The 19,541-nt window shown below is 31.6% G+C and overlaps 1 protein-coding gene across 6 annotated transcripts in view; it reads left to right on the top strand.

Moving 5' to 3' along the window:
- Positions 1 to 19,541, top strand: part of LOC142337224 (uncharacterized) — a 644,691-nt gene that overhangs the window by 569,484 nt on the left and 55,666 nt on the right. For 2 of the 6 annotated variants that reach the window (XM_075386407.1, XM_075386362.1), the window contains exons 1-2: positions 15,044 to 15,769; positions 16,318 to 16,397. The gene's annotated coding sequence lies outside the window, so the exon portion shown is untranslated. Of the gene's footprint in view, positions 1 to 13,953; positions 14,671 to 15,043; positions 15,770 to 15,814; positions 15,948 to 16,317; positions 16,398 to 19,541 lie in introns of those variants that run through there. The other 4 variants (XM_075386389.1, XM_075386373.1, XM_075386382.1 and 1 more) reach the window with 3 other exon arrangements.

Genomic DNA, 19,541 nt, shown 5'->3' on the forward strand with positions numbered 1-19,541 from the left:
CTATCTTTGCCCTGTTGCTTATCGGTTATCGAATTGAACTACAAAGACATATAGACCTGTAAGTGCCACTTCTAAAACTATTCAGCTCTTCATATTCAAACAAAGCTCATTGTGAGTTTAACAAAGCTAAGCCGACTGATCCTGTTTAACATAGATTTTGGAGCCACGCGCATTCTCTAGCGTTTGCCAGTTCTTCATTACTGATTAACAGAGGATCAAATACCAAAAGCAATTAAAACCAAACAAGACAAAAAAATTCACAAAACAACTTTGATCTTTCTTCTGCTCAGGTTTTAATTTTAACCCTTGTTTGTGAAAGGTTACTTGTTCAACATGGCCTGACTTTAATTTTGGGAAAATGAATTAAACTGTGTTGTTGCGTTGACTTATAACATAAATTTAACGCAATTTTTTCTTTGAAGTTTGCGACCAAAAATCGAATTTACTTAAACCTTCTGTTGAATGCTAAAATGAGTAATTTGTAAATATTTACACTGCGGAATTAATATCAGATGTTTACTCGTCGATGTGACTCAGATTTCAATGTTGCTTTTCTTTTTTTGGCAATTTTGATTTTTTTTTGTTCCGGCAAATTTGATTGTTTCATTCGCTCACCTTTGGAGTGTGATAACAATTTGTCGATAGTCGTTTCATATCAGAGATTTTTGACATTCAGCCCGAATTCACTTGTCCGTATTAAAACTAGGCATGCTACCTGTAGTTTGAGATCTTATTCTTCATGAATGATCTGTCATGAAATTTGTAATGAGATCTTATTCGTCATGAAAATATTGTGTTTTATTCGATGTCTCTTTCTCGTTTCACTGCAAATTTTTGTCCTGTTTTAGCCCTGTTTTTTTGCGGCACTGGTTATGATCAGTGCTTTAATTAACTAGAAAAATGTATAAGAGCTTGAATAAGTCATTCTTAATACCACGAAAAAGTTATAAAGATACGCTTTCAGGCAAACTGTGGAAAAACTCCTGTTCATATCATACCTAGATCCCGGCTCAGCCCCCTGTTCGGAATCCTTGCTGGCGTTAATCATTTTTTCCCACATTTTTCACTTGCTCACTTTTTGAATCACCTCCAGGTACCTCAGCTGTCAACGTCTGCGTCAGGATCCCTGAATCTCTTTCTCCCTCGTCATCAGGTGAATCTGTAGCTTTGTTGCCATGGTTCTTGTTTATTTAAATTTGACAATTCATATTGTAAAGCACAAGTTGTAGAATTGTTACGTTTTGAATTCAAATTTTCAATTTTCTTTTAATACGAAAATATATACAAGATCTTGATCAATGCATTGATCAAGGCCTTGTATAGATTTTCGTATTATAGGAAAATTTGAATTCAAAACGTAGCAATTCTACAACTTGTGCTTTACAATATGAATTTTCAATTTTGAATAAACAAGAACTGTAAAAATCGTATTCTTCAATCAAAAAATTTCCCGTTTTCTAGTACGCAAATTCAGCTGGCTAATGGGCGCATTTGGAGCAACAATGATGCAATTTCTTTTTCTCCAAAAAGAGCACGCTACTGAACTTTTTCAATTATAGAAATTAGGATTTTGAGATACTTGAACAACCAAGACTTTGCAATCAACCGATAAAACGATAAAATGCAGAAGTAATTTTGGGACTTCTTAAACTAATCCTATCTCTGACTCTACCTTTGCTTTCTTGTCGAAATATTCTGGTCCAATTTTTTTATTTGACCACAAAAAATATATCGAAATATCGGATTGAAAAAAGTATCTAAGCAGATTTTTAACGTCCTGAAAATGCAGTTAAGCAATTGTGGGAATCGATGGAAAAATTTATAAAAAGCCTTTAATTTACAAATTTTCTCAACAATATTATAATCGAAAAACAGATCGCCAACTTTTATCGTAACTTAAAATCAGTAACTTAAAATCAGTAACTTAAAATCAGTAACTTAAAATCAGTAGCTTAAAATCTGTAGAAAATCAGTAACTTAAAATGAGTAACTTAAAATCAGTAGAAAATCAGTTCTTCAACTGCCTTAAGAAAAAAATGAACATTGTTAATTTCCTATGGTACACATTAGAATAAAAAACAAATGGTAGAATAGGCAAAGTAAAATTAAGAATATAACATTATGTAAAATTATAAAATCATTAAATTACCCATCTAAAATGAGATTAGTAAAAAATGGCCTAAAATGCGATTATAAAATGTTCTCACAATTTTATGTGTACATCATGAAGACTAAAAAAACTAAAATCTAATGCTCTCAATGTCATCTTTCATATCAGTTACTTTTGGGTACTTCAAAAAATCCTTTCCAAAAAATTTCGTTCAGTTATTTTTTAAGGACGCTTTCGCTGTTGTTTTCAGTCTAATATTAGAAGGCAGACTATTATAAATTGGAATGGCTTGTGCAATGAAAGAATGAGTTAAAAAATTACTGTTCTTTTTTATATCGAACGTTATTTTTTTTGACCAGTCATGTTGTTTTATTCTCATGGTAGAGAGAGGTTCATATTTATATGCTGGAAGATCGTTGCTGAGTAAGCAAAAAAAAATATTTTGAGCAATGATATCTCAAAAGAAAAGAGACTGGTAATATTTTGTTGCGAAGTTCGATACCTGTGAACCGATCCGATTGTATTTTATCCTATTAAAAATGGTTTTTAACCCCAATTCAATTGTTTTTCTAAAATAGTGAGTAAGGACTTTTGCAACCTTATCAAAATTAAAGCGGAATATTGATGTAGATGACTTATTACTATTGCACCAAGATTTTCGTTTTCTCTGGTAAACTTTTACTTAGTGTATTCAAAACCTTTATTCCACAAGCCTTTCTCTGAAGAATCTTTTTCACTTTTCCATCAAATTTTAGTTTGCTATCAATAATTACGCCAAGATACTTCACACTATTTGATTCTGCTATTCTTTCGTTGTCGATATTCAGAACAGTACTTGTTAACCTCTTCCTGGTGCTGAACACAATAAATTCTGTCTTTTGTTTGTTCACCATTAACTGGGACTTTGCAGAAAAATCGACAATTTTTGAGATGTTGTGTTCAAGTTTTGTTTTTGCCGATATTTCATCAGTGTCAACTGCATACTGGACGACCGTGCAATCCTTTTCTACAATCTTCGCTTAATCGTTGACGTAAATGTTAAATAATAGAATTCCTACAATAGTACCTTGTGGAACTCCTCTTTTCAAATTTATCCAATCTGATTCAATTCCATTTAGGACAAATCTTTGAGATCTTTCACTCAAATAATTTTCTACTAAATTGGTAGCATGTTTGTCAAAACCTAAATTTTCAAGTCTTCGTAACAGTATTTTGTGTTTATAGTTTATAGAATCAAAAGCCTTTGAAAGTTCTAAAAACGCACCTCTAACATTTTTTTTCTTGTTGAGTTCTGATCTTGTTTGTTCTGTCGATCTCAGGATAGCATCAATTGTTGAAATTTGTTTTCTATAACCAAATTTCAATAATTTGGTTAGAGAAAACAATTTGTTCATAAAAAGACAAAATGCTGAAAAAACGGTCCAAAAAATAAAACTGACGTACACAGCTTTCTATTAAAAAACAATTACCTTCGTCAAAGCCTCACATTCACAAAAAGAGAAACTATCAAGTAATTTGGGTAGAAAAAAATGAAAAACACACTTAAAAAACATCCGCGACATAATTAAAAATTGCACAAATTTCCACCGAAACTTTCAAGTGAAACAAAGAGATTTTAAAAATTTGTTGCCATTAAAGCAAACGAAAATATAAAATTTACCTTTTGGCTATGGAAAATCTACAAGACAATTGTAATTTTTGGACTAAATATTTACTTTTATATCGTAATATTTTAATATTGTAATTTTATTATTGTTGCAAAAATGAAATGCCGCCTTGAAATTAGGTCTCCAAATAAATATTAAACAATCTCCACCTGTTAATCTAATCAAAACTGAATTGCATCATGTCCCATTACCACATCTTGGACAGGAAAGACAATAAAGAGATAGAGAGAGACCCATAAGTCTAATTTATATTTAAAAGGGGATATTTCAACTGGTTTTCTACATAGTTCCATTATTTCAGTCTTTACTATCAAAAGTCACTTAAGATAAATTGCAACAAAAAATACATGGACCACCTTATTGGACATCTTATTGGACCCTCAAAACTAAATTGCGACCAATTTTGCTAGAAACGATGAATGAGTAAATTGATAGCAACAAACACAAATTAATAACGTAAAACTCCTGTGTTATTTTTGTTTTTGAAGAGTTATTTAACCAGACAATCGTTTTTTTTGGAAATTAATTGCATTAAAAATTTGTGTAAAATTTTACTACTACTCAGGCAATATTAAAAAAAATCGAAAACGCAATACACATGCAACGCTAAATGACAAGGTTTGACAAACTATGACTAAATGCAAACTAAAATCAAATTAACATGAACACCAAAAATTCAAAATACGAAACAAAAAAAATCAACACAACTGTCTCAAAAAAATTTTTTTGCAATTTTCTATAAAATAGTATCTTACCTAAACTTCAGGAAACTCTGCTTTCATAGAAGAAATAAACGTCATCCTACAGGTTGCACCACAAAATTTTTTTCTGGGTTCATCAGTTTAAACTATTTCTGTGGTAATTATATATCCGGGATGAGCAGATTTCACGAGAAGACATACCAGATTTTAGTCTTTTAAGTATTTAGAGGTCAGTTATTGAGATTTCCACCAAAACATGAATTTAGTAAAAAAATAAAAAACAACAACGTACTGGGACAAAAACATGGATGGAACTCCTTTAAAAAGAAAATTATTACCACATATTAGTGCAATGAGATGTTGAATTCTAAATACAAAGCTGGGAAAAATGAACTAAGAACCGAAAAAATGGTTCCACTCAAATCAATTAAATGTAGAACAAAACCAGTTAGTTTAGAGTGAGACCACAATTGTAAAAATCACCACTTTTTTCAAGTAGGTGGTCGCTATGTCTTCATTATCGAAAGTTATTCAACAAAAAAAACAAACCAGAGAAAAGTTATAAAAACATGGCAGGAAAACTCTTGAAATGCAAACCACAGAAACGAAAAACCACAGAAAAATCCTGGCTCTCAAAATTTACAAAAATAAACTAACAAACTTTTCATTGAACGCAGTGCAAATAACCGCACAAATATGAAGAAAATTTTCAGCGCCGAAAAACAGTATTGGAAAATTAATTCATTTTCTTGTTCTTTTTTGAGTTGCAGGTCACTAAAACTGTAGACAATCTATTAATAAGAACGCTGACGATATACAACGTTTACAATTCCCCCTGTGGTTTTACTAGGGGATGGAAAGAAAGTAGCACCAATAAACGAAAGAAATAATGACAAAGTTTACTATAAATCTTCTGAAGCAATCGCTATTTAAATCTAAATACCATTAGCTGCAAGAAAACTTTAAATGAATTAATTTTTGGTTGCAATTCGAAATTGAAGAAATACAAAGTTATTGAAAATAAGTACACAATGGAACAAGCAACTTTAAATAAACCTGAAAACTGTAACATTTCACCAAAACATTTAAGAGTAAATGTTGTAAAACCAATGAACCAACCAACAACAATACATTGACTCAATTGTTTTGCCGATATTGCAATAACTACTAGTTCTCAACAAAACGTTGAATAGTCTCTTTTATTTTTATATAGATTCAGAAAACAAACATAATAACTAAAGCTATGTAATGAGACTACACTAAAAACAATTAAAACAGGAAAAAATGAAATTTTCGCAATTATATTTCAGTAATACTGAAGCATACTGAACGGCAAAAGCAAGTAGGAACCCCCGAAATCATTATCACGCAACAAAAATTGAGTTTTTGTTTCGTGAAATCGATTTCAGGGGTTCTTACTTGCTTTTGCCGTTCAGTATTACTAAAGTTTAATTGCGAAGTTTTTTCCTGTTTTATTTGTTTTTTTTTATGTAATCTCATTACATAGCTTCAGTAATTAAGTTTGTTTTCTGAAACAAAATAAAAATAGAAGAAACTATTCAACGTTTTTCTGGGAACTAGTGGTTATTGCAATTTCGGCAAAAAACTTGACTCTACTTATTGTTGTTGGTTAGTTCATTGTTGATTGGTTTTATAACATTCACTCTTATATGTTTTAGTGAAATGTTAGAATTTTCAGTCTTTTTTAATGTTACTTGTTCCCTTTTAAACTTAATTTCAATAACTTTTTATTTCATCATTTCATAATTTCATCAAAAAAAATTCATTTATGTTTTCTTGCAGCTAATTGATATTTAGATTTAAATATCAATTGCTTCAGAAGATTTACAGTAAACTTTTTCATTATTTTTTTTCTTCATTGTGCTACTTTCTTTCCATCCCCTTTTAGAACTAAATAGGGCATTTTAAACGTTGTGTATCATCATCATTCTTATTATTAGGTTGTCTACAATTTTAGTGACCTGCAACTCAAAAAAGAACAAAAAATGATTTAGTTTTCCAATACAGTTTTTGGACGCTGAAAATTTTCTTTATGTTTGTGGGGTTATGTGCACTGCTTTCAATGAAAGGTTTGATCGTTAAATTTTATAAATATTGAGAGCCAGGATTTTAGGTTTTCGTTTCTGTGGTTCGCAATTTAAGATGTTTCCTGTTATGTTTTGTTAACTTTTGTCCCGTTTGTTTCTTTTTAAATAACTTCCGGTAATTTTACTCCATCTTAATGAACTTAAGATTACATGATGTAAACTTTTTTATGCCATTGCCCGTCATCTTAGTTAGCACGTGTGTTAAACATTACAGAGAGAACGGATGTGGATAAATTGTGATCTAGCTGCAACCATTTTTTCGCTGTAAAACTTGGAAGGAGTTCATCAACTTTTCATTTTAATTTCTGGTAGGTGGAAATTGGGTTTTATGTGCATCTCATAAGTAGGTGGCAAGTGTATTGTTGCAGATCAATGCTGTACAAATTTCCTACGAAATTTGATTGCCAGATAAATTATAATTGTGTCAAAAATTGCATCATACTTATAAAAAAAATTATCCGTCCATTGAAAGATACAATTAATACAATCAATCAATAATAGTGCACGCATACTGTTTAAAAGTAATTGCATTCAAAATTAAGAGCAGAAAGCATCTGCATGTGAAACAAATTTGCACTAACTTAGTTCAAACATCATCTTCTTGACCCACTCTAAAAACAGATTATAAAATACACACTTAATCCATATTCTGTACTACTTAAGTCGTATTCTGTAGTAGTTTGATGATTTGCTCGGCGATTTGTCAAAACTGCTTGCTCCGATCTTCTTGCGCAATCGCGACGCGAATTCACACTTAATTTTGTTATCGGAATTAATTCTATTGGCGTACCAGTTTTCGGTGGTATTCGCTCTGCCAATACAGATTTTACATTTAGACTATTGATTCGCTAAGCAAATATCAAAACCAAGTAGCTCCGATAGATTGAGCGTTTTGCGAAGCGAAATTCAGGGGAAAAAGATTCAACTGAAAACTGTATTAAGATTAGCAAGAATGAATATCAGAGTTTAACTTAAATTTGATCATCAATTTGATCTTGCATCGCAACATTTACAACTACAATAAGAAATTGGCGGTAAAATAGGTTGGTAGACGACATGAACGGACAATATATTATAACTCCAAGTAGACAAAATGGAAAAGCATGAACAACGAGAATTGATCTTCAAAATTGGGATGAATAAATTTAACAATGGAAATAAAATAGAAAATGAACTAAATTAAAATTAAATAAAATTAGTGAATTGGCGCCGCAAATTAATTCCATAAAATGTACGTCTATACCACACAGATTATGAAAATCACACTTAATCAATTTTTTGCTCCTTTTACTGCTCAGCGTGAATAAAATCACCACTCTAATATGACTTCTCATTGACAAGAATAAGTTGAAAAAAGAACTGCAAACATGTCTTCTAAAAAATTAAGCGCCCCAATAGAATCCAAATTCTTCAATTGAATTTAGCTCTGAATTAACTGTTTTGCACCTCAAAATGTATGATATATTTTTTTGTTAAAAGCAAGATAGTTACAGTTTTACGCTGTACAAAGGAATTCATGTGATAAATAAATTTTGAATAACGTGAGCTATAGGTTGCTAATTTTTTTAATATAAATGCTCAAATGTCAGAGACCATCAGGCAACCTCCTCACCACCTCCACATTTTGTGTTAAAATCTGTCATTTTTCATATATTACATAAACCGTGAAAGAACATATTGATGCAAACCTTATACCTTATGTGACCTACTCAATCAATATTGAATTTGATTTTACAAATCGCAAAAACCGAAAAAACAATTCAAGACCAGCACAAACACAACTCAGAAATTTTATCGGAAACTAAAATTCAACTGGTGTTCATGTTTTTCCAGGAAAACGAAGTGATCGTCCTCCTTATAACTACTTTGGAACGCACAGCGAATTAGTGTTCTCGTGATCTAACCGTTCTATGCCATTTCACAATACTGCACCATAAAATCTTACCAAAGCAAGAAAAGCCGCAAATCGATTAAAAATCTCGTATTGTGAAACAGATGCTTATTGAATAGAGCCAGTATTAGTAGTAACTCATCTAAGGGCCAACTTAGAATCTTTATAGCACTTTAATGGCCCATATCCATAACATTTAATCCCGTTTTTCATGTTTCCACCGTTTCTGACTTCAAGTTTTTTTTTACTATTTAAACAGGTTCAACCGAAAACAGCCCAGAACTCCAGTTCATGGATTGCATTAATAAATCACCCACCAAACTTCCTCCTCGATTCAAATGAAAAAAAATTAAATGAAGAAAAATTTCGAAAGCAATGATATTTTATGGAAAAAATATTGCTTCATGCAATCCTGGAATTGAGTCTCAGAGCATTTCAGCGCTGAGTCTCAGAGCATATAGATAATCAACTAACTTTGTATTGACATATACACTGATATGTGCAAATTTTTGCTGTATAAGGTGCGATTATACAAAAACTAAAAAAGTAAAATAACTTTCACTCGAATCAATTGAAACCATATTTGCAGAGACATTTTTCTAGAAAATAAATCGTTGTTTGTATTAAAAAGAGTAACCAAGTGCTCTTCGTCTGGCCGCAAAAACTCTTTTTTATTGTAAAAAATTGAAATCCATAAAACTTTCAAAATTATGCCGCTCTCTCTGATAGAGATGCAAATGAAGTTATCAACTGCGTCAACAGAAACGAGCAAAGTTATCATCGCAAACATTTAAGCGCTCAAGGTATTTTTTATTAACTTATTGACAGCACCAAATATTTTTTTTCCGACCCCACTTGTTGGGGGAGGAACTATATACTCAAATAGGTATTTTCTGTTCAGCCAATTATGGCCGATCGATATATTCATCGTAGAGAAATGTAAGCAGTATCACTAAAAAGCTGGTCCAGCGTAGAGTTCGAAACAAAAAAGATTTTTTTTGAATTGCGTGTTTTATTCGAGTTATCGAGGTTTAAAATTTTTTGTGAACACCGGTCAGTTGGCACGAATTTGTTCACCTTTAGCGTTCAATTTTCGTTCAAATTAAGAGTTCCTCTATAAAGTATTAATTCAAAATTACATTGCACGCTTCAACATTAAACAATTTTGTGTTGCCAATGGAAAAAAGAGGCCAAAAAGGGTAGTTTTTGTTTCATAGGGAAGTTTCCTATCAAAAAAATCTAATTCAGTTTGAGGACTGTTTTTTTTTCAAGAAAACTTTTCATATATTATTTTGTTCTATTATTCGTATAGAGATTGGTCACTGTTCATATCAAAGCTCCGTTAATGAAAAACCTCATTTACAGTCAAATGAGGCCCCATCAACAAAAAAATTGTTTTCAGGGAAGAGCTCATGTTCTTTTGGCTTTGACTCTGACTTTTTGTAATTTTTAAAAAAATTTTGAATTTCTTTGAAAGATTTTACTAAATTTTGGAGTCCTATGGCAAGGACTCGTTAACTAAAAGTGCAATAGTCTTCTTAATTAGCATTAGGTGAACCTAAATAATACTCTTATTTAAGAATTTAAAAATAATTTTTCCAAAGTTTTTTCAAAAATTAACCAATTTATGACATATTTTAGTGAACTGTAGGTCAATCTCAGTAATGAGAGGACACGACACCTTCTATTACAAAGCATTTAATTTTGGTTTTTGATTTTTTCTGCTAATTATTGTCTTACTTCTTATTTTCTTACTTCGATACCAAGAGTTTTTATAATTTTTTTAAAATTCCACCGTTTTTCGTAATTTGAAATTTGATCACTTTCTTCTATTATAAATAATTCCCATTGCCTTAAAAAAGTTTAATGGATCATAGTTAAAGTTTTCAGAGAAAAACTTATGGTTTAAACGGCTTCAACAATTTCTAGAACTTTTCTACTGAACTTCGGGTTTTTGCCTGTATTTGCTGTTGTTTTTATAGCCAAAAGACTAATTTTGCTGTCTTACTGATGATTTATGAATGACAAACGTCCTAATCTTCCCATTAAGGCATTACTTCGCTTACTTTTTCATTTTCGTAGAAAGCTCTTGAAATGAAAGTCCTAAGAACTTAAAAATAATATTACGAAAATTTTTTTGAACATTAATTGATCTATATTTATCTTCATGAACTGTAATTTAATCTCACTAATAACAGGAACCAGTTCTTTTGTACTGCAACCATGGTTAATCTGGTAAGTGGTTTTATCATCTAACTGATGCTTTTATCAATTCGATGACACGAGTTAACATAATTTTTTTTTAATTTTTGGATTTTTTTTTCGTAATTTTGGTTTCTATTGAAATCATATCGAAATATTTTAATATTGGTAGTTCCCATTGGTTTAGAAAATATTTTCATTGCATCATAGATAAAGTTTTCAGAGAAAATCTTTCGGTTTATATGGCTTCGACAGTTGCTCGAACTTTTCCACTGAAATTCTAGTTTTTGCCTGTATCTGTCGTTGCTTTCATAGTCTTAGGACATATTGTGATGTCTTATTGATGATTTATGAATGACAAATGTTCTTGTCTTCCCATCAAGGCATAACTCAAAAACACTTGAATTTATTGTCTTAAGAATTTAAAAATAAATTTTTGAAAATATTTTTGAACATTATCTGATTTGAAACTTATCTTCATGAGCTGTAAATTAGTCTCCGAAAAAACAGGAACCCTTTTTTTGCAACTGCAACCAGAAATAATGTGGTTAGCGGTTTCATCTTCTAAATAATGGTTTAATCACTTCGAAGTTATCATAACTTTTTTAAATTTTTCGATATCTTTTTCGCAATTTTGGTTTCTTTTGAAATCTTAACACATTATCTAATTATTGGTAGTTCCCATTGGCTTAGCTAAGACTTGCAGTGTATCATAGATAAAGATTTCAAAGAAAATCTTACGGTTTAAATGGCTTCGTCAATTTCTTGAAGTTGTCTTTTGATTTTCGGGTTTTTGCCTGTATTTGTTGTTGCTTTCATAGTCATAGGACTTATTGTGATGTCTTATTGTTGATTTATTGATGTCAAACATCCTTGTACTCCCATCCAGACATAATTTAGACTTTTTATTGACTTCCGTTGAAATCTATTGAATTGAATTGGGTTGATGCTGCGACTTTTCGCAAAAAAATTCGTGGTTTTTATAGGTTTTTCCATATTTGTCGATTTTTTGACGTCTTTCCGTTGAAAAAATAAGAATCGAATTGCTGTTTAAAATTAGTTGAAGACAGAAGAACTTTTACTGAGAATTTTTTTTTCCGAAGGGCTTCAATAGTTTTCTCGCTCAACATTTTTGAATTTGCTGTTTTTGCCTGATGTTTTTTTTCTCTATTTAGCCCCTAAATGCTGACCGGTCTCATAAACTTCAGATTGAAAATTGAGTGAATCATGGTGCTCAATGCAGTCAGTTTATTTTTATAGTTCTTAGTTTAATAGTTTATGATATTCGTTTTCAAAGATTTTTTAAACTTTTCCGTTTTTGTTGTTTTTTTCGACAACTTGTAACTTATTCTTAACATTGAGAGGTCCCATCCAAGTCATCGCTGTTCAAAAATTAACACTTCTATTTAGATTTTGTTTTAACTGATGTTTTGTTTGTTGAACAATGTGCGTTTTCGTAAAAGTTTTGTGAGTGGTCAATATTTGTCTCTTTCTCTCTTCTTTTAGCACATAGATCCCAATGAATTTCTATTTTGTCCCAAGTGACCTTATTTAATCTTTCAGTATAATTTTGGTTGAGCTTATATAAACAAAAATTGAACTAAAAATAAACAAAAATCAGATGATAGCTAATGATTTCAATGGCTTCAATTTTTTGTGTTTTCAGAAATTGTTTTTTTTTAGCTGCATCTTTAATCCGTTTCTATGGCTTATTCTAACCAAACACAAGCTTTTTTGATTTCGAAAAGACGTTTTAGTATTATTATTTATTTAAAAACCAATGATTCGGTTTTAAAAAATGGGCTAATTTTTTAATTTCGCCTCATTATTTCTTTTTTTTTGTCGACTTGATATCTAGTCTCATTAATGAGACGTCTGATCTAATGTGCATTTAGGAAAAAGTAAACTTCTTGTGTTGCTAAGGCTTTATCCAATTGTATTTTGACGTTTATACTAGCTCCTTTTAAGTTTAGATATTGAGTTTTTGCCGTGAAATTCTTGTTTTTGCTTATTTTGTTGTTTGATCTTTTTCTCGTAGTCTCTTTAATGGCAGTTCTCATGAGCGCTATAATGAGGCATGACATTATGTAATTTAATTAGTAGTTGGGTTGTGCAGCGATTTTACTAAGCTCAAACCGCTATTTTTGATTATCGCTTCATTTGGTTGACAATTGAGTCAAAAATGTAGATGAGCTCGTGTCGGAACATCATGTGCAAACCGACATTAACGAGCATCCTGGTTGAGGCATAGTTACAATATTTTGCTTTGATATTTAGTTTCATCAAATTAAAAAAAAATACCTATTCATTTGTTTTCCTTTTATTTTTGGTACATATCAGAGAAATTGTATGCCTTCATAACTGGAAAATGTTAGCACTAGATTCAGAGCAGATTTAAGGGCATGACACCCATCATTCAATCGCTCGCATCCGGTATAGTTTTCTATTTTACATAAATTAGCTGTCAAACTGAAAATTTTTCCGGATTTGTGACCACAGTAATTGTTTGTGACCCTCCCGGCTTTTACATTCACTTGCTATCATTATGACGAAAAGAGCACAACATTCAAAATCCTTGAGCATCTTTCGCATAACCTGGAAAAAGGTGGGGCCGATTATTAGTGTAATAATACCAAATTACCGTGACCACTTTTGTAACTATCGGCCGTTCAGAAATTTTAAAGGGGGAGGTGATTGTGTAGGCGGGGTATTCAGCGGAGAAGAGATGCGGGTGAGGCGGGGGGGGGGGGGGGGGGGGGGGTGGTTGTGGTTGGGGGTTGAAATTGAAAAGGTGATAAATATCTCGTGACGTGAAACACGCGGGAGGAATTAAAGGGTGGATAATATGACTGTGAAAAAAGCCACGGCTGCCGCCACATTACTATAAACATGTACACAAGGCTTCCAAGGTATACAAACTTGCACAATTAGAGCTGATGTGAACAGAAGATATATGCATAATGCATATTGCTTAAAAGTGATTGTGCATTGTACTGTATTTGTAGAGAGAGTAAAAAGAAGTATACTAGCTACCTTTCTTATATATATTAAAAAGCTTATATACTTTTTATTGTCGTAGATGCAATCTCTATTTTGAGGTATTGCTCTTGTTCCTTATCATAATGTAATTATACTTGCTCACCTTAACTGTTATTTGTTTTTCCTTTTTTTCGGCATCGCAGCGAAAATACAATATAGTACATTGTAGAATATGCAAAGGAATAAAGCAGTTTGATATGGCCGAATTGCGTTCATTGGAAAAGTTTTCTTTACCTGGCTGAAATAAAAAAAAACAGCCTCATTTTGTTCCTTTTTTCTCCAAAAAAAACTATTTTAGTCATCGTTACGATAATTAGTTTCAGTCTTTCTTCCGATGAATGGCATAGCAAAAGAGTGGTTAAAACAAAATAAAATAAACTAGATATGAATTATAATCATACTTAACATATTCGGAGTATTTGTTCACTTTTTATAGTAAATTGGTTTGTTTTTCGACAAGGTGAAGAAGAAACAAACTATTTATAACAATTGCTGGGTGCCAAAAATCAGAACAAACTGTTGATTGTTTGATTTCTCTCCATAATGGCACAATTTTAAACAGTTTTTGAAAGCGACCGACCTCTTTTTAATACTTCTTCCGTCACATTTTCATTGCCTTTTCCTCAATTTCGCTCAAGCCTGGCGCGCTTAATCCTTTATATCAACTACAACATCCTCCAATACCAACGCCGCTACTATTCCTACTCTACTATCACAACAACTACTACTACTACTATAATAGCTCAAATACACTGTTCTTCCTATTTTTCACTGTGTTGTCTGAATAATATGAAGAGAACATAAGGTCCCCCCTCACTCCATTTTTCCGCCTTATTCTCCCTATATTGCCTATACTCTCTCTTGTGGAGCTATTTTGATAAATAGCGTTACAACAGCTACCTCTTCTGTCCCCCTGTAACTGCCGTGGGATTATAGGAGCACAATTGAAAAGGTAAACACACTCACGCACTTTCTGCGCCAGCCCATTTTAGCATCCCTCTTTCTCTCTTTTTTTTCTCTATTATTCTCTCTTTTTCTACCCCCCCCCCCTCTTTGTACCTTGCGGCTGCTGCGGCGGCGACGGCCTTTTTCACTTGACTAGTAAAAATGTACATATCGTATAATAAATCAGATATTATAGAGCGCGAGAGAAAAACGGCGGAAAGAAGTTAGTCCTCATCAGTTCAACATACACCCCCTCCCCTTCTGCTGTGTTCCAATCTCCCCCCAATGTCCCACCCCCGCCCCTCCCCCTTCAATGTGCAACTATTCGCTCTGTTTGGGAAATTTAACCGCCTATATGTATACAATGTATATATATATCATCTACACTCTTTCGCTATTTAAAGTTGGAAGCTACAAATATTACAACAATCCCTTTTTCTACTCCGCTTCGGTCCAGATAGATGGAGAATAGATAGCAGCAGCGGAGAAAATGGGAAAAAATTAAGTTGCTTTGGAATAAAAAAGACCCATCAATTTATATCACACTTAATACATATTCCTGCAAATTGTGTGCAAAGGAGTATAGAGAGCGAGAGTTGTTCTTAAAGATTCAAGTTGAAAAAGTAAGGTTGTAAATAAAAAACAATTTGAAAAGATTTCCCGTCTTTTATTATCCGGGCAGTGAGTGTAGTGTATTTTCAACGTAATTCTCAACAATTTTCCCCCTTACACCCCAATCAAGGGAGTTAGTCCACAGCGGCAGCCTACACGAGTCTATATATGCGTGTAAAGTACATTACACGCGACTGCTATTAAAGTTATCCCTAAAATTCATTTCTTTTTATTAATCACTATCTTTTTACTTAATAACTTCCCATGTTATTATAACTTTTGGCTTTATCAATTTTTCAACCAGATTTCAAAGATATCTGTTTATTGTGCTCTCCGGTTTGTCGATTTTGATAATGCTTTGTAGAGCTGATACGGTTTGAGACACAATTGTGTTGCTTAGAAGCTGAATTTCATTAACGGATAATCGGTATATTATTCAAAATTTTATTGGCCAACTTATGTATATGAATGTTCTTCACGTCATAATAGCCCAAGTACGTCTGTACATTTTGTTTTAAAAAAAAGAATTACTATAGTATTTATTCAAATTGATTTTTATCAATTTTTCCACTGGTTTACTAAAAATTTCTTAGTAAACTAAGAAAGAGTTCTCGTTCTTTGTTATAATTGGATTGAGTTGATTGATTTGGGGAGATTAATTACCAAATGAAGGTAAATAATTGAGTGAACTTATTAGGAATTGTTAACTATTTTTTTCACCACATATCAGTCACCTAAACCCAATTGTTTCGCCCTTTTATCAATTTAACCCGATTTTAATTCACTATATAATTGGTGCAATTAGCATTCAAAATAAGTGAATTGTAACATTTGGGTATATAGTTTAGGGATCAATGCTAAGATATTCGCAGGATTTGGAGAAATGTTTTTGGGTGAAAAGTTTGCGGGGTGATATGATATAGGGATACAGGGCAGAAAATACAGGGCACAATGAGTTTAACTGAATCGGTGTGATAAGAAGTAGAACTGTTTACTAAGTTCATTCTAGTTGAGAGATTTTTATGGACAATTTTTATTTTAGAGCAATGCAATCAGTGACAACAAACTGAACCAGCAAAGAGAGCCAAACAAGAAATAAGTCACGGACTCCAAAATTAAAAGGTAAGAAAAACATTCTCCAGCTGAACGATGTCATCTATAGTTTCTAAAAAAAGTGCATCGTTCATACTTAAAAGTATATATTGAGACAGCTTGTTCGTTTATACCACGACGCGTTTCTGACCTAGCTAATATATAAAAGGTCTAAATAGCCGCGACAAACTTATTATTACCCGTGTTCACTAACCTGAAGTAACACTCATATTCAAGAAATTTATGGTGGCATTAATAATATAAACAACCTGTGCTCAGCCACAAATGCTACTATTTTATACATTTTTTCTAAAACCAATAGTTTTTTTTTCAAAAAAGAGTAAAGTTTGTGATAATATAAGTAAGTTCGAATATGTCTTAACCAATTATTGACTTTTAACAAAGAAAAATGAACCAATTGGGAGGACTTTCAAAATTGGGAGGACTTTATTTGGATAGCTTTCAAAGTTGTTAAACATGAGCCTCAGTATTTTTCCTAATGTTTACAATTTTGCAATGCATACAGTATTTTCAATCAAATTAGTACCGTTTTTGCGCATTGCAGAGAGCAAAGAGTTTAATTAAATTGAAATCTGGTAGTTTAATTTTGTGTTGATCCGAAAGGGTTAATAGTTTTGTGACTATTGACAATATTTCAAGATTTTTGATATTTTTCAAAAGATTGCTATGATGGATTAGGAGGAACTGAAGCGTAAAGTGACGTATATAAAAAAGAAAACAGATATATTGAATTTTGAATAATTTTATACCAGTCTACTCCAAGAAAATAGGCAAAATTTTAAGTTTGTGCACTTTGATTGACATTTATTGAAAAGTGAAGTTTGAAATTGGTACTATATTAACTGTAAAGCATAAAATCGATCAACAAATCAAAGATGGTTTGAAAATGTTTTGGTCTGGTTGTTTTCGTCTCCACCATTTTACATCTTTTTATTAATTAACTCGCTCATTTATAGGATTTTCATATTCCATGTTTATTTTTCCATTATTTCTTTGGAATTATGAGAATATTTATACCCGACCATTTTATTCAGTAAAGCTCGCATTACCTTTACTTATTTGTATTTTTGAAACTTAAAAGGTACCACACTAAAACTCTTAAAGACATGATTTGATTCTCAAAATAATTAATTTATTGTTAAAACTGATAACGTTGGGCACATCAATCGCACTAGATTTGTTCAAGTTGCTACTTTTTGGTCTAAAATTGACAAAAAAAACCTTCCCTTCTATATTTCGTACTTCATTAATTTTGCTAGTAATCAATGGTAAAAGTTGATCAATCTAAATAGATTGCTCCCTCGCCCAAATTTTTGTCGAGATTTTGGCTCAACTAGCCACGAAATCGATGATGCAGTTTTATATTATCAGCTTTTAGCTAAACGTGGACCACAAAAATTAACGATACAACTTAAAATTCTACTTGAGCTCAAATTATTTGTTACAACTACAATGTCCTAAGCCAATAAAGTCCTAATAGAGTCTTAAGATATCTATAAACTTTAAAGCAGTGGTTTCTGAAACCAGTAGTTTTTTTTCAAAAAAGGTAAAACTTTGTAATAATATAACTATGATAGAATATGTCATAACCAAATTTTGACTTTCAACATAGAAAAGTGGTTTAATTGGGAGCACTTTTGAATTTGGGAGTTTTTTGGAAGGGCTTTGAAAGTTGTTAAACATGTGCCTCAGTATTTTTCCTAATGTTTACTGTTTTGTAAAGCATATCGTATTGTCAATCAAATTAGTACCCTTTTTGCGCATTGAATTTTGGTATTTGATTTTTATGCTGACACAAATGAAATCACAGTTTTGTGACTTTTGACATTTTTTCCAATTTTTTGATATTTTTACGAAGACTGCTTTAATTGATGAGGAGGAATTGAAGCGTAAAGTGACGTATATAAAGAAGAAAACAGATATATTGAATTTTGAATTAACTTTATACCAATCTACTACCAGAAAATAGGCAAAATTTTAAGTTTGTGCACTTTGATTGACATTTATTGAAAATTGAAGTTTGAAATATGTACTATATTAACTGTAAAGCATAAAATAGATCAAGAAATCAAAAATGGTTTGAAAATGTTTTGGTCTGGTTGTTTTCGTCTCTAACATTTTACATCTTTTTATTAATTAACTCGCTCATTTAGAGGATTTTCATATTCCATGTTTTTTTTCCATTATTTCATTGGAATTATGAGAATATTTATACCCGACCTTTTTTTCAGTAAAGCTTGCATTACCTTTACTTATTTGCATTTTCGAAACTTAAAAATTACCACACTAAAAATCTTGAAGACATTATTTTGGTTCTCAGAATAATTAATTTATTCTTAAAACTGATAACGTTGGGCACATCAATTGCACTAGATTTCTTCAATTTGTTACTTTTTGGTCTGAAATTGACTAAAAAATCCTTCCCTTCTATATTTCGTACTTCATTAACTTTGCTAGTAATCAATGGTAAAAATTGATCAATCTAAATAGATTGCTCCCTCGCCCAAATTTTTGTCGAGATTTTGGCTCAACTAGCCACGAAATCGATGATGCATTTTTATATTATCAGCTTTCAGCTAAACGTGGACCACAAAAATTAACGATACAACTTAAAATTCTACTTGAGCTCAAATTATTTGTTACAACTACAATGTCCTAAGCCAATAAGGTCCTAATAGAGTCTTAAGATATCTATAAACTTTAAAGCAGTGGTTTCTGAAACCAGTAATTTTTTTTCAAAAAAGGTAAAAATTTGTAATAATATAACTATGATAGAATATGTCATAACCAAATATTGACTTTCAACATAGAAAAGTGGTCCAATTGGGAGCACTTTTGAATTTGGGAGTTTTTTGGAAGGGCTTTGAAAGTTGTTAAACGTGTGCCTCAGTATTTTTCCTAATGTTTACTGTTTTGTAAAGCATATCGTATTGTTAATCAAATTAGTACCCTTTTAGCGCATTGAATTTTGGTATTTGATTTTTATGCTGACACAAATGAAAACACAGTTTTGTGATTTTTGACATTTTTTTCCTAATTATAGACATTTTTACGAACACTGCTGTCATTGATTAGGAGGAATTGAAGCGTAAAGTGACGTATATGAAGACAGAAAAAAGGATACATTGAATTTCGAACTTAATTTATAAGCTT

The sequence above is a fragment of the Convolutriloba macropyga genome, chromosome 1 (genome assembly GCF_964194025.1).
Source record: "Convolutriloba macropyga chromosome 1, txConMacr16.3, whole genome shotgun sequence".
Classification (NCBI taxonomy): Eukaryota; Metazoa; Xenacoelomorpha; order Acoela; family Convolutidae; genus Convolutriloba; species Convolutriloba macropyga.